Genomic DNA, 27,272 nt, shown 5'->3' with positions numbered 1-27,272 from the left:
TAGCAGGACTATTGGTTGGCGTTGCCTTCTCAGCGTGAGAAATACAAGGTGTGGCGTGTGAACTGGTTGAAATGCGTGTGTCTCACGGTCAATGCGCATGAGGCTTGAGAAACCCTGTTTTAGATGTGTTTTGAGAAGACTACAATGAAAAATATATATAGAGAGATATATAAAATTCCACATGACAAAATGTTTATTGAATTCTATGAAGTTCACTACAGGCAAGCGCAATTCGTATGTTATGACATTAGCAGCAACAATAGCCTAATTGTAATGGTAAAATGAAGTAGTCTGTTTTGTAAAGTTGATACACAAATGCATTTCTGAAATATTACAAGGTATAAATGAGTCAAGAGAGTTACAATAAATGAGTAAATAAGAATTCTACAACATCTTAGAAAGCTAAAGGAGGCCTATTCCTGAAGTGGTGAGCTGTGTAAGCATTGGAATGCTTGGAATGTTGACGGTAACTTGACTTGAGTAGACTATATGTGTGGCGGCCTGTGGAAACCCTTCACAGGGTGAACATTTCTGTGTATTATAGATATTTGGAAACTACAAACTCTCCTGAATGCAAAATATTGCTTTCCACAAAGAGTTAACAGAGCTGCAGTCCGCTCCAAAAAGACAAGTGCTATAGGACTAAACTAGAAGAATGTTGCATCAATGTAGGTTATCCTATAGCCTCGCTCAAACAAAGTATTGATGATTCTGTGCACCGTGATGTGACAGCTCCGACGGTGATATGCTAGCTTCAGCAATTTTCACCCCTGCCACAAGGGCCAGGGGCAGACGTGTCGAGAAATGGGAAGACAATAACATAACTGAAGTAAGCGACTAGCCTTACACTTCATATAATATATAATAAAATAAAGTATGAAAACATCTCAAGAATTAACCTATTAATCAAGAATAAACAATTTGCAACTGTGTTGATCAAATTGTGTATATAGAGCTTCGCCATTTCATCGGTTATTATAAAGTGTGACCTTTACAATTTAATGTCCTATACCCACTACTTCAGAAGTTATTAGCTACCTATGAATTTAAAAACTGATTTTGATTCGCTACAGCACAGATTACTTCATGTTCTATTAAAATTACAGTCCACAATTCTACTATAATTTATTGCTAGTATTTTTGTACAAGCATTCATGGTGTATCTGTTCCAGCAGATGCTTCAGGTGTTTATCAGTAGAAGTTCTTCAAGTGAATCTGGAATTCTGCTTGTGCTTTATTTCTTTCTTTCCTTCATTACCGTCAGTGTACATGTTGTCCCTGTTGGCCTGTATGACAAAAGACATTAAAGTGAAAAATTAGGTGTGAGACCCAGTTCAGTCAAACAATATTAATTTACACAAGAACACTACTTATTGCGACTAAATGTTCATTTACGCATCCATTTACCAGATGCTAACAGATTATTGCACTGGCTCACCAAAGCAGGTGGATGGCCTTTGTTGACTGTGTGAAGGATATTATTGACCCACAGTATAAAATGTCACTTTCCACTAACCAAAAACACTTACCATTAATCTACGCTGGGCTCAGTCTATGGAGTATACATGAAACAGAAGGTGAGAAAGCATGAAAGAGTTTATTTTTGTGTGGCAAATCTAGAACTTGGAAAAGTATATTTTCTGAAGATGTACTGTATGTGCTGTCAAAAAGTGAAGTTAATAAATATATGTTGTCACAAAGAAAGTTGTACAGTTAAATGTGACTTTAGGCATATCTTGCATATACATTTTTCAATAATAATAATGTCAATGTTCGCATGTCAGACTAAACAAAATAAATTGGTTGTTATACAAAAAAATAGTATTCAAGATTAAAATAGTACTTCCATATTAGTTATGATAGATTAAGAGGAATTTCCACTAGTGGATAAAGGGTTTTCTTTTTTTAATGTCATCTGGGGATTTAATATCTTGACAATGGAAGGTTTATTTGTGGAGGGAGCTGGGGTCTGAATTGTTATTTATCATCATCCCTAAGGGGTTTGAACTGGATTCCAGTCACTTTAGACCAGGCCCCTGATGGGAATATGCATGTGTACTGATTTATCTACAGGTCCAAGTCTTATCTTTGATATACTGTAGAACAGTGATTCCCAACCTGTGAGAAATGCAGGTGGGCCGCCAAACCATTGAAAACTAAAATATGAAAAATGAATAAATATTGAAATATTTATATATACTGTTGATTGAATGGTTATAAAAATTCTTGTACCTTTTTAAATGACATTTTGCCTTTTATTCAACATGACCGAAAAATGAAAGTGCAAAGCCGCAAAGTGAAAAGGGTTGGGAATGGCTGTTGTAGAAACTTGTCAGTGGCAATGCTTTTACTGACTTTTATGCTATGTTACATTGACTGGGAAACATCCATTTGAATACTGTCTCAATGGGGAACTAAAGGTTGCTGAGGCAAAAATTGATTTGAACTGCTCATGTTCATTGGTGCGGATCCTGAAATGTAGTGCTAGAGGTTAGAGGTATTGTCACTCATTGACGATGGGCATTGGTCATTACAGGCTTTGCCTTAGTCATTTCTCATCAATAATCATTCATTGTTCACATTTGGTCAATTGAGAAGTTTATTGAGATACCTGACAAATTATGAGTATTTCAACAACCATGTAAGGTGAAATATAGGAGTTGATGGGCTGTGGACAACAAACTTGATCACAAGTTAAATGGAATCTATGAATACAAACGTAACAGTCACGTACGCAGTCCTCATAAATCGGAGAAAAACTTTGCCTACTGAGTTTTCCAGTTTTGCACGCATACTTTTGCAGATTCATTTACACAGTTTGATACATTTGACCTTTGAATTGGCTGACATTGACTCCTTCCAAGTGTTTCCTGGGAGTAAGAAGTCCAACTTTCATCTGAGTAGGGGTTTCACCGAATGGTTGACTAGTTGATTATCAAAACACTTAGGAAACTATGGAAGCCCATTGAGGTTTATATTCAAATGATAATGTAGTTTCAGAAATACATGATCATTTTCAATGTAAGTGTTATTTGAGACAATATTCGAATGAAAATGCAATAATCCAAATGCTACATATATTCAAATGTTAATGCAAATGGGAAAATTAAAATGCAATATAAACAATGTAACCACATTTTCCATTTGTGCAAGTGTAGCGGTTGTTAGTACTCATCGTGCGTTGTGTCTGATGTCACCATTGTATGCAACAGACGTGGTCTTGCAAGCTCTGTCAGGCTTTTCCGGATCGTGTTCATCCATAACCGTGAATCGAACCCGCCATCTCTGACTTCTCAAGCGCCACCACTACCAGCTAAGCCAACGAAAAGCTAGCTCTTCGTTGACGCGGGTGGCCTGCTACATACCTGAGGAGTGAGTTTCATGGGGTGTTGGTCAGAGACAGAGGATGCCAGAGTCAGACTAAATACACATAAATAAGTCCCTTAGTTATAAAGCTCGAAATCGCCGGTGTGCCCTTTTGTGTCTCCGCAGCGCGACTGTGCCATTGTGACTTATTGTGCTGCGTTATGTCATTTTTCCCACCATGTGCGATACTAAAATCAGTGTGACACACTTTACAAAAGGCGTGGGAATTGTCGATGCGGCTTGGAGATGAGAAATTAAATGCCTCTGTCCATATTGTTACATTTGCAGCCATATTTTTGTTTCTTCGCCGTAGCACCACCTGAGACTTTTAATGCCATTTATTCCCCTGATTCTTGATTCAGATTCCCCGTCTACTATTCAAATTCTCCCGTCTACCTGCGCAGATATCAACAGAGCAACTGGGTTGTAGGTTGCCAGGTTGAGGTCACAAATGGGTTGAACATTTTATGATATGTATCGTATTTCTTCGAATAAACGCAGCGGTGTTTATTAAATAACGTTCATTTTTGGTGCAGCGTTTATTCGAGGGCGGCGTTTATTCGAGGGCGGCGTTTAATTAGTAAGGGTGATCTCGTGAATTGTAGCTGCAGTGCAGCCATAGACAACTTCGTTGCTGGCATTGTGACAAATGAATCATGCTGCTAAAAATGCAGGATTCATTTACTACCGTTGACCTCCTTGTCTATTTTTTGTTTGTCTATGAGTGCGGCAACTCCCTTTCTCATGGCTATCAATTAGGTGTGCGTTGGTAGTGCAACTGTCTCAAATACAGATGTTCTACATTGTGTAGAAATCTGAAGCAGCATGCCTAAATGTTCATACACGTTAGCTTTCAAACAGAAAGTTATGTAGGCCCTACATGTGTAATAAATACTGGGGTTGAATTTACAGCAAATGTTTACTCCTCGACAGGTCTGCAAACGCCTTTGTAAACCCAGATTTGTTAAAACGTTTTAACACATCGAGGCAACAAAGCGTTTGCTGACCTGTCGAGGAGTAAACATTTGGTTTCTTATATACTACAACAATACGTGGGAAGATCCCAAATCAAACAGGTCGAATCTGGAGCAGACACCATGTTGTCAGAGCAATCAGCTGCACTTGCACTGGTGACGTCACTACACCTCCAAGGCAACATATCAACAACATCAATTCGTCTTCTGTCTGCTTCAGATACTTTTTTTAAACGCGAAGCGATTGCTTTGATCATTTTTTTCAGTGCTTCGAAACTATACGGTCATTGGATAAATGCTGCGATTATGTCCCGCCCACGGACGCTCAGCATCTCTGGGAGTGAATGGAGGAGTGGGCTGGCCTGGACACCTTCTGCGTGATGATTGGAGGGTCTGTCGAAAGACTGCATCTCCTTTTGATTGACAGCGATTTTGTACTATAAAAAGTCGCCGAAGCTATTCGAGCTCAGTCCCATCTCGGATTTTGAAAGTGTAGTCGTAAGACAAAAACTGCTGCAACCTATTTCTTGGTATTTGCCTGGTGAAATTGCTAGCCAATTTTCATCATACATTTCATACAATTATACACCACATTCCTTGTTTCAGTTTAACCTAATTCCCACATTTCCTTTGAGTTTAATATTTTTCCGTATATTGTTCATTCATTCATTCATACAGTAGGCTAGGCTAGTGTCGAACTTCTTTCCACTCAAAATTGTTTTGCCACTCTAGCGCCACCAACGGGTCAAAGTTGGACTTAAATAAGTAACTGAAATAATATTACTCAATGTCAAAAACGAACGCGAACTACTTCGTTACTCAATTAAGTAATAATATTATGTAACTTTTTTCTAATGGTGGTTTGGGACAATGTCAGCTTTCACCGTGGTGTCCGTATACAAGAATAGTTCAACATCAACCAGCATTTTTACTGTAAATGTTTGCCTTCCACCATACAGCCATTTTCTCAACCCTTTGTGTGGCAGTGAAAGGTCTATGACCGAAAACAAGCGGAGCTGGTTCAGGCAGGGGACACGAGACAGCGCGTCACTAGCAACGCGTCATATCACGCTGCAGGGCACACCTTCCTAATAGGGCGGGGTATACAGCAGGGTATCCCGGCATATATGCATTGCTAGTGCGACACAGACGTCAGTCATCCTGCTGATGTTGAGTGAGGGAGTCGCTATGTCCGATCAGTCCGGTTCCGATCTGGAAGAGTGCAATGAGGTTTCGTTGGTCGGCGGTGAACCTTTTGATGGAGCAGGAATTCCTTCAGCCGGCGGATCTAAACCCCGTTGTAGTTCTCGCCTGGCATTGAGGCAGCTGGTACCGATCGAGGAATGGCCTATTCCTCGCCTTCTGGCTGGTTTCTATGGCAGGGGACTCACGCCTCCAGTCAGGCTGTCCCATGAAGATTTATACCTCCAGTTCATGGACATTTGCGAGGAGGAGCCAGCGGATCCTGTCCCCCCCAAAGCTCCGGGGAAGAGCAAGCGGGGTTCCGCTGCGGTTGCTAGTGTGGCCAAGAAGCCCAGACGGGGGTCCGCAGCCGGCTCTGTCGAGCAACAGCCTGATCCTGTGCTGGCGGCTTTAATCGATATGCGGGGTGTGCCCGCTGCCATGGATGCCCGCATTCAGCACCTCGAGGGAGCCGGGGCCTTGGTCGCCGCGCCTGTGGGCGTGATTGCTGCGCAGGAGGTTCGGCCCTCATACACCCTGGCCAGCGCGGTGCCCGCCGTAGTCTCTGGGGCCTCCTTTCTGCCTCCATCAGCTGCTGTTCCGGCGAGTCTCCGCGAGCTGATATTGTCAGGTAAAGATGTGAACCTCGTGAAAGTCCTGCTGTGTGGGCCTGAATCGGTCGAAAGCCGCTTGGTGGAGTGTGGGAACGTGGCTGTGTTTCGTCTAACCAAGACTCTGACGATGTCCGAATTTGTCGTGGCTTTTGGGGTTTTCCGTGACATCATGTGCGATGGATTCCCCGAGAGGCGCGTTGAACTAGACACGTATCTGGCCATCATTGCTGACCTATCGCTCTCCTATGGGGGAGCTTTGTTCCACGAATACCACAAAAGTCTTTCTGCTAAGGCTGCCCTGTACATCCAGCGGTTCAATCTGCGTCTGGACTGGTCTGTGTTGGATCTGGAGCTGGTTAGCCGCACATTCACTGGGCTTCGTCCTCTATCATGTGTGGTGTGCAGATCATTCTCCCATCCTACTGGGCTTTGCCCTCTCACGGTGACTTCTAAAGGGGAGTCAGGTGGCTGAGCGGTGAGGGAGTCGGACTAGTAATCCGAAGGTTGCCAGTTCGATTCCCGGTCATGCCAACTGACGTTGTGTCCTTGGGCAAGGCACTTCACCCAACTTGCCTCGGGGGAATGTCCCTGTACTTACTGTAAGTCGCTCTGGATAAGAGCGTCTGCTAAATGACTAAATGTAAATGTAAAGTGGGGGATCCTTCCCATGATGTGAAACCTGGTAACAGTGGCACGGAGCGCCGCTTGTTCAAACGCCAGGTGCCTACTGCAGGTTCCGCTCCTCCTGTATGCATGTATTTCAATGCATAGGGGTGTTGTACCTATCCTAATTGTCGATTTCTACATGTCTTCAGTCAGTGCTCGGACAGCCATCCGAGGTCGACCTGCCCGCGTCGGTTCCGACCGGCGGGCAAGGCCATGAAATAATTAAACATCCTTCTACCCCTGTTGACATTGGTCGTCTGTCTGAAGCCCTGAGTGGCCACCCCAACCGATGTTTTGTGAACTATCTCCTCACTGGGTTGCGGGAGAGATTTATGGCTGGGGTGGAATGTGTGCCCACTGTCACTCATGTGTAACAACTTGCAATCGGCGCTCAAGGAGCCCGACGTGGTCGACGCGTTGCTAGCTTAGGAATCCGGCAAGGGGTATTTGTTGGTAGCCTGGCTCTGCCCTCCTACGAACTTCCGCTCAATTTTGATTTTGCTTCTGTACTAGGTCTGGCCATGAGGTAAGTAAGTCAGATGTCTCCGGTAATTTTCTACCGGCCAATCAGCGAACAGAGCTCTAGTTTGTGTTGTAGTTCGGTAATGGCGGCGGAGAAAGATGTGAGCGTTGCCATTTGGTCCATTGTGGCAACTAGGGATGGGTATTCCCAGTGAATCGATTCCTTGGAATCGTTAGCAAAATTCCTTAACGATTCTGTTAACGATTCTCGGTGCCGTTAAACAATTAAAATGCCAAGTTTAATAATGGATTAAAAATCGATATGCTCAGTTTAATAATGGGACACGCGAACGTCTGTCTGAATAAACTATAAAAGTTTGCGCACGCATGCGCGAAGACAGACTGCAGCAAACATGACAACTAGGAAGAAGCATTCTAACGTTTGGTTGTATTTCACACGACAAAATGACAACAACGCCACTTTTAACGCGTGTAAAAAGTCTATTTCGTCGAAGGGAGGAAATACTACAAATATGAAGAAGCATTTGAACACACAGCATGGAATGAAGTTACTGGAACGTCATGTGTTCGATGCATGCAGCAGCGCAGCTAACGTTCGCGCTTCATCTCTAACTATCTAAGGTAGAGCTAAACTGCTAAAAAGTGATCACAACCACTTGTTACTGTGTGAAGCAATTTTATTGTGTGTAGTCGATCTAGTTATCTTCTGTCCCGTCGTTTGAAGCATACATTTTAGCTCCGGCATTCGTCTCCCATTAGTATTGGTCTTATTGATCATTTCACGTTATCGGGGTGGCGTGTGTCATCAGCAAACGTTCGCGTGTCGCATTATTAAACTGAGCATATCGATTTTTAATCCATTATTAAACTTAGCATTTTAATTGTTTAACCTTTTAATAGTCCTGTTAAATGTGCCTGAAAACACCTAAACAACATACCCAAAGTACATTGAAAGCTGTTGTTGAACCATTTGGAGTACATGCATGTAAATGGTCTCTTTTGAAAGGTGACACTGAAGTTATTTCCCCTGTTGTTATGACCCCTGTAAGTCCTTCTGGTGTTGAGTAATAGAAGCTTGAACACAAGGAAACTGAAAGTTTCTATCTCCGACTAGATTTTGTTTTGAAAACAAAGGCCTGAAGGTGGTAGGTATTGCTAAATGCGTACGTTTTGGGAAAATGTATAGGCTCATCTTAAGTGCCTCATTACCCCAATCAATCAGATCACATTTCTTTAAATGTGCCTGCTGGCAGTAGGCTTAATGGAAATTAATCATTGAATGAGATCTTGCTAGCGAAAATAATGATCTCAACTCTTTCAGAATAAGTAGATAAAAACAAGGCCAAAGAGTATCTAATTGATACGAATTCATAGACACTTATGAGGATATATGTACTGAAAGCGCTTATATCATGTACTATATATGTGTATATGCATGTAGGCCTATGTGTAAATCCCTCTTTGATTTCATTGACTGGGACATGGCCAGGGATTCGCCAAGTAGCCTACATTTTTCTTACAGCAAAGCATGCTGCGGCTTTGCCAATGTTTTCTGCATCGCCTATACTGTATAAAAATGTACCTGACCCAAAAAACCTCAAGGCTATGCAGAGAGTCTAAAGCACAGTTAAAGTTTCAAGTAGCTTTATTGTCAATTTCTTCACATGTTAAGACATAAAAAGGAATCGATATGACGTTTCCCACTCTCCCACAGTGAAACATATAAAAAGCACAGGCACAACAGATAAGACAAGACATTTCCTAAAACATAGCGTTACATATTCACATACAGCAGCATGGAGTCTGATACTGTTTTGACATTTAAAATTATGTTAAAAACGTTATTGTTTAGTCAATTCTACGACTGTTAAAGGTAAGTATGTTACTAGTTGGAGGCAACGGGGGACGGGTTTTTTCCATCCTTATTCTATAAGTATAACTTATTTTAGAGTTCTCTTCCCCTGGAACAGATTTCATGTTCCAACCGAGGGGGGCTGTCGCTGTCTTGGTGTGTGGGGCTGAATCAAATTCCCCTTTTTTGCTCTGTTAAATTGCTGCACCAGTCCACACTTGACCGGTGGGGATCTCATTCTATTATGACTGTAACTGTTAGCTGCTCCTGGCATTCTCTAATCCCTGCTCTCCTCTCTCTGTCCCCCCCACACACATCCCTTGTGGTGTGGGGGGTTTGAGTTGTCAGCACCTGCCTGGTCGTCGGTCGGCCAACGCTGGACCTGGTCGCGAGTCTCCCGGTCCTGTCCTACATCTATAAAGTTGAACAATGGATTTTGGTGTTTCAAAACCCATCGACACTGTATGACTATGTTTAGCCTGTGTTCTGCTCCTCTCTCTCACCAACCGTCTCTGGAGGTGAGGATCCCTCTCTGAATTGCTCCTCCCAAGGTTTCTTCCATTTTTTCTCCTGAGTTTTTCCTTGTCTTCCTTGAGGGTTTAGGTTGGTTGAGGGCCAGTTCTATGGGCGTATGTGAAGCCCTCTGTGACATGCTTGCGTGTAAAAAGGGCTATACAAATACATTTGATTTGATAAGCTCATAATAAAGCATAAAGGTTGCTGCGGCGTGTGATATTTGCAATGTACGGCCCAAGAAGGTCTTGCAAATAAAATGGAGTTAGGCCTGAAAGGGTTAACTAAAGTTCGGGAGGAAGGTGGCACACCAAGACTCCTCCTTCTCCAATCAAACTAAACTCCCCTTGGTCAATTAAGAGTTCTGTATAAAGTATCTTCCATTCTTCGGGTCCCTGTGCTAGCATGTTGTTGTCACCCTCCCACCCTGCTGCTCGGCCGTGACCCATTAGGACTCTCCGCCACACCCCGAGTCCATGCCCGGACACCAGGCCCGGCTCTGCAACCGGCCTCCTCCACCATCGGGCGTGGCTCTGCTACCAGCTCTGCTTCAATAAAAGCTATCTATTCAATCTATGGTGTGATTACTGAACTCGTGAATGAGTCCTTATCGGCTGAATCGATATATCGCTCAAACAAGAACTCATCCGTGTGAAATAAAGGATCTTGGAGATCATGAAGAACTCTATTGGTATGGAAAGCTAATCAAACTAGAATATAGCTCCTTGGTCAACTGGGTCTCTCAAAAAGGGAGCTGCCATGTTATTTTCCAGGGGTGTGCCAAGCTTAACCAGATACACTTACGTTAGCCTGCTCTGAAGCAGGTTAGTGTTAATTGATATGTTACTATGGTGATTTATTGAAAGTTGCTTCCACGAACCAAAAAGAGGGTTTTTATCTTAGCCTGAAAATTAGCTCGCTAAACCGCTTAGCGAGCTACGACGAATACCCCCCTGACCTGGACGTGCATCACAGGCAACTTCGTGTTGCGGGCCGCATACATCCCTGGGTTACTCAATAATGTGGCTGATGCTCTATCACGTTTCCACTTTCAGGAATTCCGAGCATTGTGTCCGGAGGCGAAGCCGGACAGCTTGGTGTGCCCAGCCTTTCAGGAGGCTCTTTTAGATTAGACAAGACGCTGGAGGGCTACATGAAGGTCGCCGCTAAGTACATGCTAGCAGGCATGGGCAAGGGTACATTAAAATCATATGATTATGCTTGGATGTATTACTGTTCTTTCTGCCGCGCACTCAATACACCCCATCATCCAGTGAGCTTGCCTATCGTATGCGCACATGTCGTTCACTGCTTCACCTCCCAGAAGCTCCAGCCGTCGACTATCAAGGCAGCTGTAGCCGGGATTCAGTTTCATCTCCGATGTCGATGCGGGCGGGATGCTTTAATGCTCCCACTGATCATGTTAGAAGCTGCGTGTCTTATGGCTTTTTATGGGTTTCTGCGGTGCGACAAATTCATGTGTCGGTCAAGCACATTTCAACCTATGCACGATCTCACCCTCTGCGACTTAACCTTAGATACGCGTATGTACACAGTGGTGCTGAAACACAGCAAGAGTGTGAAAGCTGGTGTGAGTACTCCTGTTGTCATATCGAAGATTAACTCAGCTTTCTGTCCCCTCTCTTCCATGGTGAAATACCTCCGCTGGCGTTCATCCACGGCAATGAGCGAGCCCCTGTTCGTCACCGATGCCGGGAAAGCCATGAGCAGATACTGGTTCACCGGGAGGCTCGCAATCCTGTGCCGGCGCTGTGGTCTGGACCCGAAACTGTACACGGCTCACTCGTTCCGAATTGGAGCGGCTACGTCAGCTTCTCAAGTGGTCTCAGCCTCGACGCTCAAAGTGATGGGTTGGTCATCTGCAACTGTTCAAAGTTACATCAGTCTGAATGCCAGTGATGTTCTGGAAGGCCAGAGGAGAATGGCTTCCACTCTCCCTACCTCTCAATAACTTTCACTCTTCACGTTTGTGTATTGCATGTTTCTGTATTCACTCAATATCATGTGTATGTGTTCCAGGCTAATGATAAGAAATGTTCGTCAGGTGGCTGGCCGGGCGCGGGTATACAGCAGCACGTTAACGAAGGTGACATGTCACCGACAACGTTGGTAAGTCGAGGCGTGCCTCGGTTGGTACACTTCAATCGATTCAATTCATTCACGATAGATACTCCAGGGGCACCGGTTGCGCTGAGATATAATGCTGAGGGTAAGTATGGCAATACGACGCTCATCTCATTCACATTCTAACACGACAGGGGCACCACATACACACAGCAGTCTCATACGTTGTCTCGTCTGGCATGTGGTTTTGTGTTGGGGAATGCGTCGCTGCTCTCTGCTCGGAGGTCGAGAAGGTGTCTCCGTTGGGTGCTGCAGGGAGCCGATGCAAGCAGAACCATTATGCCAAATCAAGTATTACAATCATGTATTGTATCGTGTGCAATAAAGTATCAAGTAAATACTATACTGAGTCCTCCTGCCTGAAACAAGCGGAGCTGGTTCAGGCAGGGGACGCGAGACATAGCGTGTCACTAGCAACGCATCATATCACGCTGCAGGGCACACCTTCCTAATAGGGCGGGGTATATAGCAGGGTATCCCGGCATATGCATTGCTAGTGCGACACAGACGTCAGTCATCCTGCTACCTCCGCCTCCAACCCTTGGTTCTGTGTTTCCTTTCTTAGGGGGAATGCGTCGCTGCTCTCTGCTCGGAGGTTGAGACGGTGTCTCCGTTGGGTGCGGCAGGGAGCCGATGCAAGCAGAACCATTATGCCAAATCAAGTATTACAATGATGTATTGTATCGTGTGCAATAAAGTATAAAGTAAATTACGGCTGCAACAACGAATCGATTAAATCGATTATTAAAAGCGTTGGCAACGAAGCGTTGGCAACAAATTTTATCGATTTGTTGTGTCGCGCAATTATTACGCCACTCAATATGTCGCGGAGATGTTTGAGTATAAAAAAAAAAAGTTTAGTTGAGCGCGGAGAGGAGGTAGAGGAAAGGCCATCGGAGAGACGTTGTTGAGTAACGTTGTTCTGAAACACATGGCGGAGGCAGAGAAATCAGTACGACCCAAGTCATCCAAGTTGTGGGAGCATTTCACACTAAATACATCGAAACAGTGTGTTAATTGACCGAGGTGAAGTTCGTTTCATATTCAACATTCGTCTCACATTCGGAAGACGCTACTTTGCAGCATCGCGTTAGGGACCGGGTGAAAACAACCCATACCATTTTGAATGGTATGGGTTGTTTTTATAATATTTTTAGGAATATAAAACCTCAAACAGACACCAGAGTATCTTAACAATGTCTGGTATACTTCCACAGCCTTTTTCAATGAAGTTTCAGATAATATGATAGAAAATCACTAATCTTTGAAAATAGCTTAATCCTCGCAAATCTTAACTTTTTTCAAAATTGTGTCAAAAAATCTTAAATATACAACAGATTATTCTAATAAAGTCTGGCCTAAGTCTGGTATTCAACAACCTTTCTATTTTTAATAAAGTTTTAAACAAAACTCAAATAAATTGCTCATCTTGGAAAATAGCATTAAATCCACGCTAATATTAATAACTTTTTCAAAATTGTGTGCCTGTTTGTGCACATTCTGAAGATTTTTTGCACTGTGAATTTGCACTGTCAGTTCTGTTTTTGAATAAAGGGTTGGAAATTAATGCTTTTTTGTTTTTGTATCCGATTCATCAATTAATCGAAAAAAGAATCGACAGATTAATCGATTAGTAAAATAATAGTTAGTTGCAACCCTAAAGTAGATACTATACTGAGTCCTCCTGCCTGAACCCATATACCAGGGTACATCTCCTACAGGCAATGGTAGGTGACATAGGTGTGGAGTGTTTAAGGCTGGATCCAGCACACCAGAGGGTTTTTACCCTAATTTTCTTTGTTCTTTGTTGACAGTACGAAGTTGTGATGGTTACTGTAATATTTTCTAATCAAATGTACAGTATTTGTATAGGCCTTTTTACAAGCAATGTCACAGAGGGCTTCACATACGCTGATAGAACTGCCCCACAGCCAACCTTAACCCTCAAAGAAGACAGGGAAAAACTCCCAGGAAAACTCACTAGAGGAGAAAACATTTATGAAACCTTGGGAGGAGCAATTCAGTGAGGGATCCCCTCCTCCAGAGACGGTTGGCAAAAGATAGGTACAGAACACAGGCTAAACATAGTCATACATCAGGAAAGTGAATTTGTATGAATGTGAATGAATATTGGTGAATGAATGTTGGTGGTGGTCGGAGGGGCCCGTAGGCGCTGATTGGTAGCCACGCTTCTGTCAGTCTGCCCCAGGGCAGCTGTGGCTACAGTTGTAGCTTATCACCACCGGTTTGACTGTGTCTGAATGAATACTGGACTCTGTAAAGCGACCTTGAGTACTTTGAGTAGTAGAAAGCGCTATATAAGATCAATAAATTAAAGTGTCAATGGGTGTTGAAACACCAAAATCCAGTGTTTCAAAATCCATTGATTTGCTGTGATTTTGAGCACAGGTTTAGGAGCGAGTGTTTGATTTTGCCAGAAGAGTCAGAGGTTTTGGAAATTGAGTTTGAATATTTGGTTTTGTGTTTACAGTTTTGAGAAAACGGTTGACTGTTTCAAAAAATGTGTTTTAGCAATCGTGAAAAACTGTAATCCCCATTGTACCGAATTTGGTAGCAGTTCCACCATTGTTCCACTGGGGGTGATCGCGGGCGAGTGCAAAATGAATGGGGGTCTATGGAGCTAGACAGCTAAATTTGTCTCTTTCGCCTGATTGTCGTTGAGAAATCTCAGATTTGATTGTAGTTTTTGCAAGTTCAACATGGATTATAGGTCGAAAGTTGAATGAACGAGTACTTATGTCCTTTCGATTTCTTACAGGGTGAGTCGTTGTTGCCCATAACACGCTAGCATTCTGCTAATGAATGCTGATTGTATGACGTCATTGACATTTTTAAGGCTTTTTAGAACAAAAAAGCAAAACAAAAAAAATCTAACACCCAGCAGTGTGTATTTTCTTTGCCTCCCCTTTCGAATGCAACATTCAAATTACTAGACAAAAAAATGTATCCTGAGAAAAGTGGATTTTGAGGGGTATAGCTTCATAGACCTCCACGCACAGTGTTACCGGGGATATTTCTCTCCAACGTGCGTTCACTGAGCAACAAACTGGATGAACTTCAGCTACTGGTGTGGAAAAACAGAGACTTTCATTCATCTTCCGTTTTGTGCTTTACGGAGACATGGCTGAGTGAACTGATCCCAGACTCTGCGCTACAGCTAGCAGGTTTCAAACTGCTGAGAGCGGATCGTGACCCTGTGCTCTCTGGCAAAACGATAGGCGGTGGTATTTGTTTTTACATTAACAGTGGCTGGTGTGAAGATGTGACAGTGATTCTGCAGCACTGTTCTCCTGATCTGGAATAATTTTTTATTAACTGTAGATCTTTTTACTCGCCACGAGAGTTTGCATCATTCATTCTGGTTGGCGTCTACATGCCTCCGCAGGCTAGCGTCAACGAGGCTCAACGTGTGCTTGCCAGCCAGATACTGAGTGTGGAGCATGAAAATCCGGATTCCTTGGTTATTGTGCTAGGCGACTTTAACAAAGGCAATCTCACTCAAGAACTCCCAAAATATAGACAATTCATCAAATGCCCTACCAGAGAAGGAAACACCCTGGATCACTGCTACTCTACAATCAGCAAAGCATACCATGCGGTCCCCCGAGCAGCACTGGGTCACTCTGACCACGCCATGGTCCACCTGATTCCTGCATACAGGCAGAAGCTAAAGCGCTGTAAGCCTGCTGTGAGGACATCAAAACAGTGGACCAGTGAAGCTATGGAGGATCTGCGGGCGTGCTTGGACTGCACTGACTGGGACATGTTCACGACTGCTACCAATAGTCTGGATGAGCTCACAGAGGCTGTGACATCATACATCAGCTTCTGTGAGGACTGCTGTATACCAACACGCACCAGGGTAAGCTACAACAACGACAAACCTTGGTTTACAGCTAAACTCAGAAGGTTGAGGTCAGAGAAAGAGGCCGCGTTCAAGAGCGGGGACAAAGACAGTTTCAAGGAGTCGAAGAACAGGTTTAGCAAGGCGGTGAGGGAGGCTAAACGACTGTACTCAGAGAGGCTAAAACACCAATTCTCTGCAAACGACTCTGCTTCTGTCTGGAGAGGGCTCAGGCAAATTACCAACTACAAGCCCAGAGCCCCCCACTCCACTAACGACTCCCGCCTGGCCAACGACCTGAATGAGTTCTACTGCAGATTTGAAAGACAATTGGACAGTCTTGAACTACCCCTTCCCACCCAGGAGGCCTCCCACCTCCCCCCCTCTACAGTGACGACTCTCTCCATTCAGGAGGGTGAAGTTAACAGACTTTTGAAGAGGCAGAACCCCCGCAAAGCAGCTGGGCCGGACTCTGTCTCTCCAGCCACCCTCAAGCACTGCGCTGACCAGCTGTCCCCGGTGTTTACCCACATCTTTAACACCTCCCTTGAGACATGCCATGTGCCAGCCTGTCTCAAGTCCTCCATCATCATCCCTGTGCCCAAAAAGCCAAGGCCAACAGGACATAATGACTACAGACCCGTCGCCCTGACCTCTGTGGTAATGAAGTCTTTCGAGCGCCTGGTGCTGGCACACCTTAAATCCATCACTGACCCTCTACTGGACCCCCTGCAGTTTGCCTACAGAGCCAACAGGTCTGTGGACGATGCAGTTAACATGGCCCTCCACTTCACCCTACAGCACCTGGACTCCCCAGCATCCTATGCCAGGATCCTGTTTGTGGACTTCAGCTCTGCCTTCAACACCATCATCCCTGCCCTGCTTCAGGACAAGCTCTCCCAGCTGAACGTGCCTGATTCCACCTGCAGGTGGATCACAGACTTCCTGTCTGACAGGAAGCAGTGCGTTAAGCTGGGAACACAAGTCTCTGACTCCCGGTCCATCAGCACCGGATCACCTCAGGGCTGCGTCCTTTCTCCTCTGCTCTTCTCCCTGTACACCAACAGTTGCACCTCCAGTCATCCGTCCGTCAAACTCCTGAAGTTTGCGGACGACACCACCCTTATTGGGCTCATCTCTGGTGGAGACGAGTCTGATTATAGGTGGGAAGCGGCCAACCTGGTGACCTGGTGCAGCCAGAACAACTTAGAGCTCAATGCTCTTAAGACAGTGGAGATGGTTGTGGGCTTCAGGAGGAACACAGCCCCACTCACCCCCATCACCCTGTGTGACTCCGATGTCAACACTGTGGAGTCCTTCCGCTTCCTGGGCACTATCCTCTCCCAGGACCTCAAGTGGGAACTGAACATCAGCTCCCTCATCAAGAAAGCACAACAGAGGATGTACTTCCTTCGGCAGCTGAAGAAGTTCAACCTGCCAAAGACAATGATGGTGCACTTCTACTCAGCCATCATTGAGTCCATCCTCACCTCCTCCATCACCGTCTGGTACGCTGCTGCCACTGCCAAGGACAAGAGCAGACTGCAGCGTATCATCCGTACTGCTGAGAAGGTGATTGGCTGCAATCTGCCTACCCTCGAGGACCTGCACACCTCGAGGACCCTGAGGCGAGCGAGGAAGATTGTGGCTGACTCCTCCCACCCTGGACACTCCCTGTTTCAGTCACTCCCCTCCGGCAGAAGGCTGCGGTCTATCAGGACCAATACCTCACGCCACAAAAACAGTTTCTTCCCTTCCGCTGTTGGCCTCTTCAACAAGGCCAAGGGACCACACTGACTCAAATGACTTATTGCCTAAAACACTCTGCTTTTGCACTGCACCATAACATGGTATCTTGTACACTTGTATTTTTTGTAATATTTGTATTTTTGTATTTTTATATTGTAATTTACGGCAACTTATATTTATCCCACTTAGTACTGCTAGTTTATGTACCCTTAGTATAGTTAGTCTACATATTTAAATTTTAGGTATATGTTTATTGTATGCACCTTCCTGCCAAAGCAAATTCCTTGTCTGTGCAAACTTTCATGGCGAATAAATCCCTTTCTGATTCTGATTCATTCTGCACTCACTGGTGAGCGCCCTCATATGGAACCAGAGTGGAACTGCAACCAGTTCAGAAGCCGGAAGTTTCCAGAGTCGCACTGATGCTAGCTAGTTTTCTAGACACTACGTCACAACTTCAGCACATGTTAGCAACGACGCATAGACGACATGCTAGTAAGACAGACAGCGAGATCAGCTAGCCCTCAGCATTAGTACCGTAGATAAAAGTCAAGGAAAGTTGAGGCTATTTTTCGCTAGGTACCTACGAACTTGTCTGCTAGACAAGTGCGTTCGCCTTCATTCTTTTGGTTAGCAGTCTCACAAGCCCTACTTACCTGGCGTCATGGAGCCGAGCAGCTAAATACTTATTTAGCACTAGCGTTGTTAGCTACTGTATCCTTGTGCTTTTGCTCAGCAAGTATCATGCCGTGGTGTAGGAGGACTTATCGACAAGCGCATCATACATTTACAGTTTTTTTCAAATGCTTACACAGAAATTCCTTACTTTTCACACAATTTTCTGAAACCTGACACTCAAACACCAGAACCACACCTCAAATCTGCAAAACCATACGCACATTTTGGCCTTTGACTCAGTTTTCAATTTCATAAAAACTTTTTTCAAAACACATCACACAATTATCCACGTAACACACAAAATTCTAACAGGAAGCGTCATGATTTCCTTTTTCAAACACAACCAATCAAAATGCCACACTAATTCATCAGTGCCTCACACTAACTCCTCACATGTGCAAACACTCATTGCTTTACTCAACACCAACCAATCATGGCTTTAGAATAGGCCTATAAATAGCCTTATTTGAGTCGATTTACAGTGGTGGGTATAATTTGAACCTTTAATGTAGAAATGATAACAGGTATGTAACTGTATCTACTGTAATGTACACATGTTCTAATGTACATATAATAGCTGTTTCAGCACAATACACGGTATACTATGCACAAACATTTATTTTAGCACCCATGCATCCATTGACTGCAGTGCACTGCATGATTGGTCAGTCTGGTGGATTACTGTATCATACTGTGCAACAGTACAGTGACTGTAAGAAGCATATACCTACAGTTGACAAAAAATACAGCCCAGGCTGGTGTTATCGCAGGACACGTGGTTGAAATGCAAAACTAGTAGTGGTAGCTCTACTTAGCCTACCTATTTTCCCACCCTTAAAAAAATGTTTTGCTAAATTTGCACTACATACACAATGGAGATGCCAAACATGTAGCTAGGTATGTTTCCAGGTTGTGATATCAACACCCTGGATTTTTGTACGCCCTTCGACAGGTTAGCTCCTGCAATTCCCACACAGCAGTAGTCTAGTAGTTATTCTAGCTAGCTCATAGTACAATTTACCATGGTCAGCTTCTCCACGCAGGGCTCTAAACTCTAAAATGGTCGCATTAGTATAAATTATTACAATTTATACCGATATACAGATTTAAACACTATGTTTTTCTTATAAAATGATTTCATATCATATTTGAGCCAGTTCTAGTGCTATTAGGACTACTTAGGTGATGAGGGAAAAAAAGTGTAATTGGTTTACATACTGATGTATCTGTGCTGGGTAGGCCTTTGGCAGTTTGCATCTGTGCTGCAGAGAGAGTCTTGTTTTTCACCAGTGTTTGAAGGACTGCAGCCAGAGAAGAGTGAAAATACATACATTAAGTATTACAGTTTTTCTCAATTGTTTACACACAAATACTGGTACTTGAGACACAATGACCACAACATGTAACTCATGCACCAACCCCATGAACCAATTCTGCTAAACTACAAGCACAATTCCTGCTTTACACTCAAATTGCAGTTCTAAAACACACTTTTTTCAAAACACTACACACAATTCTCTGCATTTGGCACAATTCTCATGAAGAAAATCTTTTGTTTTCACAAGGAACACACTGCCATTCAAATACGCACTCTGACTCATCGCATGGACAAACACCTGTCACACAGTTTTACAATTAGCAATCAGAGCTTTAGCATAAAAGGGCAACAAGTGACATCTTCTGTTTTTGAGCAATGGATGCCAACATTGGAAACAGAGGCAGAGGAGTGAGAGTAAGAGGACGGGGAGGACAAGGATGAGGAAGGCCAAGGACCATAATCTCTGATGAGATCCGAGCCGCTTTGGTTGACCATGTAGTCAACCATGGTCTAACAATGAAGGAGGCTGGGCAAAGAGTACAGACAAATTTGAGCAGGTACACTGTAGCATCCATCATCCGGACTTTCCGAAATGAGAATAGGTAAGAAATCTACTCTCACTACAAAATTGCAGTAGGCCTACTGCATATCAATACAGTACTCAATGAGTACAGTAGTACAGTATTGCCTGTGGACTGTTCTGTAGGACTTTAAAAATAAAGTATGTTTCAAGTATTTGGGAAATGTATTCCTACTTTGTATTCCTACACAGTATTTACAGTATTTTACTATTTGTTTGGCAGAACTGAAAGATTACCAACACAAGGTGGTCAGGAACATCTTCTGTCTCCTGAACGGGAAACTGAAATCATGAACATGGTCCTAGAAAATAACGCCATAACATTACGGCAAACACAAAGAAAAATAATCATAATGTAACTGTGTACACTATACAGTAAATGATTCTGTTGATTTGTATGTAGAGCACTGTATGTGCAACTTTGTGTACATTGTTTTTCTGGGAAAAATACGTGAAATATATTTGTTACCGTGTATTTCTGTGTTCTGAGTATAAAAACAATATTCTCAAATATTTTACCACACTTATGAATGTACTAGCTGTAGTAAGTGTAACACTGAACAAAAAAAGGCCTAACTCACTATGATGAATGAAGAAGAAGTGTTTTCCATTCATCATAGTGTTTTACATTGAGCACATCAGTGTTCAAATGGTTCTTATAAATGTCTATTCATATGATGGTTTGTGTTTGTCATTTGAAAACAAAATACCATTTTGAGATTAAATAACATTGTTTTGAATGTAAAGTTTAATTTTGCAGGAGAAGTGAGGGGTTTTGCCCATTGTGTGTGTGTTTTTTTGATTTGTGTGTAGAGTTCTGAGAGTATGAGGTATGCATTCAGAAAATGTGTGTAACCAATCGAGAAAAACTGTAAGTACATAAAAGACAGTTTCCTACTAAAGTTGGCCATTCTTTTGGCGGCATTGTGGCACACAGTAATAGCACAATAGTTAGGATGATGGAAGAAGGTACATCTTTGGTGGTTATGCTGCGTTCCATTTGCCTAGGGAGTCTGAACTGGAATTTTGTCACACCAGAGTTAACCCTAGTTGATCTCTTTCCAGAATCCAGGGGTTCCTCCGACTTTCCGAGTTGGAATTCCTACCTGAGGCGTTCCATTTGACACTTCCGGAAATTCAAACTTCCGAGGACAAATGGAACACAGCATCAATGGCAAACTAAATTAACCTATTGTGATTTAGGGTTGTCATGATACTAGAATTTCAAACTCGATACAGATACCCAGGAAAATACTCAATACAATTTTGGATACCACGGGGGGAAAATGACAAAAAAATTAAGAGGCAGACATATTTATTTTAATAAACATTACAACAATACAAAAATAACATAAATGACAACACTATTTTTAAGTTGTCAAATGTAATGCCCCCCCCCCAAAAAAGACATAATTAAGGTATACATGACAAAAATATATTATAAATATATATAAAAAAAGGTAGTGCCAAAAACAATATTTTTTGGTAAGAAGCACGGAGTGATACTACACTACGTTTCACATTTATTAGCTAATGTTCAGAGTTTTCAGAGTACATTTTGAGTAACTTGTTGGATTGTTAGAAGAGGCCCCCATCTGTCAATATCAGTATCACAATATCACATGGTATTATAGGCCTACATGTAAATCTTCAGGTGTCGCTGCTATTGTTCCATCCACTGTCTGGTGTAGTAGCCTATATGATCACTTCCTGTAACGGAAGCTGTCAATCAAGGTTGGAGGATGTTTCACCGCTGCCCCTCTGCTGCTGTGTGTGAAGTTGTGTGTCAACTGGAGGAGGCGAAGACGGCAGTGTTGATATCGATACTATTGAAAATGAGAATCTAATCTAATAAAAAAGGAATTGTATCGATTAGTATCCGAGCATCGTTTTTTTGACAACTGTGTTTTGATTGATTCCACTTGCATTGCTTTGGTTGACCCTTCTTCAAGTTGAATTAGCTTGCAATGTTTTCTTCTATATTTTGACCCGTCTTAATGTAGTTAAGTCTTACCCCACACACAATTTTTACAGGAAAATACAGATTACCTGGTTATTGACCTAATGGCAGTAGCGTAAATGTTTTCTGCTTGCCTTATTATCCATATTGAAAATATTTTATATAACATACAGTTTAGGTTATGCTTACTCAAATATAAACTAATATCCTGTGCTTATTTACAAGTAAATGCAGCCATGTTATCAAGGGTCACACGATCTATGGTCACACTACAATGGACAGATGTAAGCCTGTCTGGATAATTAGTGTCCAATTGAGATAACAGATGAGCTTTGATCATGCATTTCAAATACATTTCTTCTTTTTGTTTTACTGTCTTGTAATTAATGATCATATATGATGCAGGCAGAAGCTACCTTTGGTTAAAGATTTTACAAAGAGCATGTTTAATCTTTGGTTGACTATTTTGACTTCCAAACAGTAATTCTGAAGGCTGATTATGGCAACAGCTCAGTTGGTTTCTGTTTTGAGTGGAAGAATGAAAGGCATTCAAGGGGGATATTGTTCACCTACCATAGGTGTTGGAAGTAGGGATGCAGAGTAGGGATGTGCATCTCCATCACTGAGGACGATGTGATACACATCTCGATGCACTGCCAACAATCCGATACATTAAAGATACATAAAAGCAACTACTAATGCGATACGATTCACCCCTATTGCGATGCAGTGCGATTCGACACGATGCGATTCAATGATATGCGAAGCAAAGGGAATATGATGCTATGCAATTTAATATGGTACATAATGATTTATTTCTTTGTCAGACTGCAAATCATCAATTAACTAAACAAGTGAAAGTTTTATTTCACATATTAAACAAAGTCTCTGACAAAAGATAAAATAACATCAGGCCTGGACCTTGCCTTAAACCAGTCCTTCTTTCCTGTTGTATGTGTTCTCTGAATGTAAAAAATGGGTAAACTATTACTGGCAGTCACAAGCTGCTGTAAAGACTGTCATAACACAACACACTAAATTGAACTCATACGTCCTACTTTAAGGTTTTTCTCAATGACTCAGCTATCTCTCGTCTTTGTCGTACACAACAGGGATTTGCTTCTTGGAGAATAGAGGGTTTTCACCGACGTCACGTTCTTGGCGGTAACCCGGATGCGCGGCCATTCTGGAGGCACTCTGTGTAAAAAACTGACAGTACAATGTACAATGGCGTATTGTGCGCTTTGGATACTTTAAGTGAATGTAGCCATGTCTAAACAACCTAAAAGCTCATCAAAACGCGTCCAAGATGCAAAGGCATATAGGGAAGGACTTGGACCACAAGAAAGGGCACGATATTTCGAGAAATTACGATTTATTGGCGGTGCAGATCCCTACGAGTTAGCTCCCTCTTCTTGGATCCGTGACGACCCGGTGATTCTTCCTTAAGTTGCATATCCCGATATAGTCAACTACCTGGTTTTCTTGCCGAGCCCATACACAGCGGAAGACCTTAAATCCTACAAAGGTTTGGAGGCCTATAACCAGATGGTGTGTGGATGGGTGAGGGAGACGCAGTACCAAGTTATCAACGACCGTTGTGTTGTGAAGGCCAAAGTAAGTAATGCAATAACGTCTTTAATCAACCTAACCTTAACTGTATGATATCATTGCGATACTCAAGGTGTAGCCAAGCGCCTCCTTTCCTCTGACAATCTCTGGCATTCCTCTCCCTGGTTTTTAATAACTTTTGGAAGTCGATAATATTCCAAATGTTTTTCTCGATCTGTCCTATTGGTACAACCTGAAACACGGCAATAATTAACCATTTTCCTTGACGACGCTCGGGATATACTTCAGTGCCTGTGCTTTGTTGTGATGCAGAGTGCCTCCAATATGGCGACTTGCGGTCTGATGACGCGTCGTGAAAACCCTCTATAGCTTCCTATTCTTGCTAGGGGTACCGGTGGAGCTAGCCACTGACTGTAGCCATAGCTGAATCCGAGGGGGAGGCAGACGTCGCCACACAAATACCATGTAGCCTCTTCAGGTGACTACCTAAATTAGCTGTGCTGCCTGTGTACTTTATAGCAGCACGATATATCTTGCCAATTGCATGGGTCTTGTCAAATTTCCCAGCTTTCTTGTAAAATCCGAAGTGTTGCCAAACCTTGGATTTATTGCAATTCGTAGGAACGTGTAATTCTTCCTCCGCCATGATAACACTCGCCTCCAACTCACGCGAAACGTGGATGAGAGACTTCACGAGAATCGGCCACTGACAGCAGTGGAGATGAGAGCGCGCTTAAGAAACGTTCACGTTAAATAACGTTCATTTTTGGTGCGCCGTTTATTCGAGGGCGGCGTTTATTACACAACGTTCATTTTTGGTGCGGCGTTTATTCGAGGGCGGCGTACATCGGATTATACCGATGCAAAGATGTTAGAAACGATGCATCGCGATTTCATCCCACATTTACGGTGGCCGACATGTGCAACCGCGCTTCAAATTAAGAAAACACATGCAAATTAAGAAAACATCTTCATTAATTTGACACACAAACACATGCGCAGCATTCAGCAAACGCGCTGCAAATACACACAACACAACCAAATACATAAACACCCTGCAAATACATAAACGCGTTGCAAAAACGAAAGCACGCAAACCAAAAAACGAGTGGAACAGCTTAATTTTCGGCCCCACGGAGCGAGAGAGAGCATATGAGAAGTTTGTTTTGGAAAAGGGAACAAAATCGAAGTTGCTCTTCTGAAAAACTGTAAAAGAGGAGAGCCAAATGTAAAAATGAATACTAACCTTTTTATGTCGCCTCTTTACTTCCATGTTGGTCCAAACTTCTCATATGCTCTCTCTCTCGCTCCGTTGGGCCAAAAATCAAGCTGTTCCACTTAGCGCTCCCCCTAGAGGCCTGGAGAACTTCCGTTGTGAAAACTGGAAGCAGCGTTTTTGGTTTGCGTGCTTTAGTTTTTGCAACGCGTTTATGTACTGCAGCGTTTTTGGTTTGCGTGCTTTTGTTTTTGCAGCGCGTTTATGTATTTGGTTGTGTTGTGGGTCCGTGTACCTTGTGGCCATTGTTTTTTTTGCAACCCGTGTTGACAAACGCAAAATAGGGCCGTAATATCGTTTTGTCAGTTTAGTAAGTCGAACACACATTTAAGTATAACGGCTTGTTTTTGGTTGTTTCGTTTGCTCCCCCGTAAGAAAATGTATTACGTTATAAAGTTAAACGCATGAATCTGGTGCACTTTGAGAGCAAAATTATGAGATCTATGTAGAATCTGTGCTCTTGTAAACAATGTCATGTTCTTTTAACCATAAAGACATTTTTGGTATAGCATACATCATAAAAAACTATTAAACAAATGGGATTACCTGTGTTGAACTACTTTAAAAAGCAAAAGTCAAAAGCATCACTTACTGTAAAGCTAGCACACATCAATAGACATCATTTTTTGTATTGTATTAAAATAGTTTCTACTAGATGATGTAAGGTGGGTCTGTAAACCTCTCCCCACTTTGCCTCTGATTGGCTGTGAGGTTTAGGGCATTAGAAGTGACGATTGGTTCCAGAGCCAGTTGTAAAGTTGGGAAGCAAGGGTAAAATGCTGTGATGGCCACGGCCACTACCCGCCATGCCGCTAATTTCACTGGATAACAATTAATACATTTATGTATTATTATGCAAAATACTGAATGAATAAAAAAACAAAGGATGTCCCTTTATTCTTAAACTACCAGCATCAAATGATAATAAACAATAATAATTTAGATTTTTTAATAATTTTTAGGGGTGCTGAGATGAAATTTAGGGGTGCTTGACCCCTAAAAAGAGTCTAAATTCGCCACTGGAAGACACACACACCAAACTGAAGGCACATGTTGACCGCGTTTGCTAGTTACTAATTAATTTATAAATCTTTGATGAACCCAAGTTTCTTTAATATATATTAGAAACATTACAAGACGGGGCTCCAGTGTGTGTTCAAACAAGGCCAAAAGTGCCAGACGGTATCAGTTGAAAAAGACAATCACACCCGTGCAAGAAACACTGCATGCCCCAACCCTCCCTCCCCCCACCTAAATTACCGCTTTCAGCTCTGTTGTACGTTTTAATGAAGTGCATTGAGGCAATCATAGTGAGCAAATTGAGGTCATGTGGTCTACCTTTGCAGTTTACATAGAAACACAACTGACAGAGGCACTGTTGTGGATACTTTTTTCAAAGTTCTGATTCTATGTCCAAATTCAACTTCTTCAAAGTCCAAAAACAGCACGGAACAGCAACGAGAGGGTTCCCAGGAAAATCTGATTTCCTTTGTCTGTGTTGCACCTTTTATATCCAACAAATTACACCCCTGAACTTTAATGAAGTGCATTGAGGCAATTGAGCCAATCTTCCCTTTTTATTTATAAAAAAACTAGTGGTGGGCATAGATTTTAAGAAAAATCTAGATTAATCTCACTGTAATATTGGCGTTAATCTAGATTAATCTAGATTAAAATGGCTCATTTTAATTCCGCCGAAGGCATTCAGAATATGTGTGCTACCCAAATAATGACTAAAAGTAAGTCTTTGAGAACGGGTTTCTCAAGTCAGGTGGCGCATTAGACCAGGAGTTCATCTCCTGTTTCCAAAATGCATCACAAACTGCTTGAGAAAGATGTTCTACTATGATAATTGGTGATGAAAATAAATTATGTTCAATAAAATGTACTTGTATTTTCTAACTGTTTATTAGATTAGTTAGCTTGGCTGATAGAGCTGTGCTGACGGGCTTGCCTCGGTTGCACTCAAACATTGTAGTTTGACGACGACTCTTCCCCTGCGCTACATCATTGCTTGGCCCGGCATCTTCCGCATTAGCTAAGGGATGCTTTGCGTTTAGGTGGTATTTGAGACTGGAAGAACTCCTACGGAAAATAATTCCACATAGCACAAGGTGCAACGAACCTTAGTCTTGTCGAGGTTTCCATTGGGAAGCTTCTTAAAAATAGCAAACCAGGCGGCTTCATAGCTGCATCCATGTTAGCACGTCACGTTTGATGTGATAATTTCATACACAAGGCATACACACAGGTTCGAAGACTCGTTCTAGCCCCCTACAGTGCAATTCGGCTAGGTATACATCCGCGCTAAAATATCAAGGTGAAAGTCATCATAGCTTGCGTGGTATAGACCCAGCTCCCAAGCCAACTTTGAGAATAGATAAACGGCAATATTTTTTTTTATCGTCGATAAGAGTCGCAGCGCGTTAACGCCGATAACGGCCCACCACAAAAAAAAACTATATTATTTTCTCATGTA

At 42.7% G+C, this 27,272-nt stretch overlaps 1 long non-coding RNA gene across 1 annotated transcript; it reads right to left on the bottom strand.

Annotated features, from left to right (window-relative positions):
* Window positions 1–906: 906 nt before the first annotated feature.
* LOC136937018 (uncharacterized) lies at window positions 907–19,381 on the bottom strand. The gene is made up of 3 exons (XR_010875205.1): window positions 19,306–19,381; window positions 1,530–1,552; window positions 907–1,286 (listed from the first exon to the last, which is right to left on the bottom strand). It is a non-coding gene; the product is annotated as an uncharacterized lncRNA (long non-coding RNA).
* Between the last annotated feature and the right edge of the window lie 7,891 nt (window positions 19,382–27,272).

This window comes from Osmerus mordax, chromosome 27, assembly GCF_038355195.1.
Source record: "Osmerus mordax isolate fOsmMor3 chromosome 27, fOsmMor3.pri, whole genome shotgun sequence".
Lineage (NCBI taxonomy): Eukaryota > Metazoa > Chordata > Actinopteri > Osmeriformes > Osmeridae > Osmerus > Osmerus mordax.
Note: the sequence above shows the minus strand (reverse complement) of the source record. Positions and strands in the feature narration are given on the sequence as shown.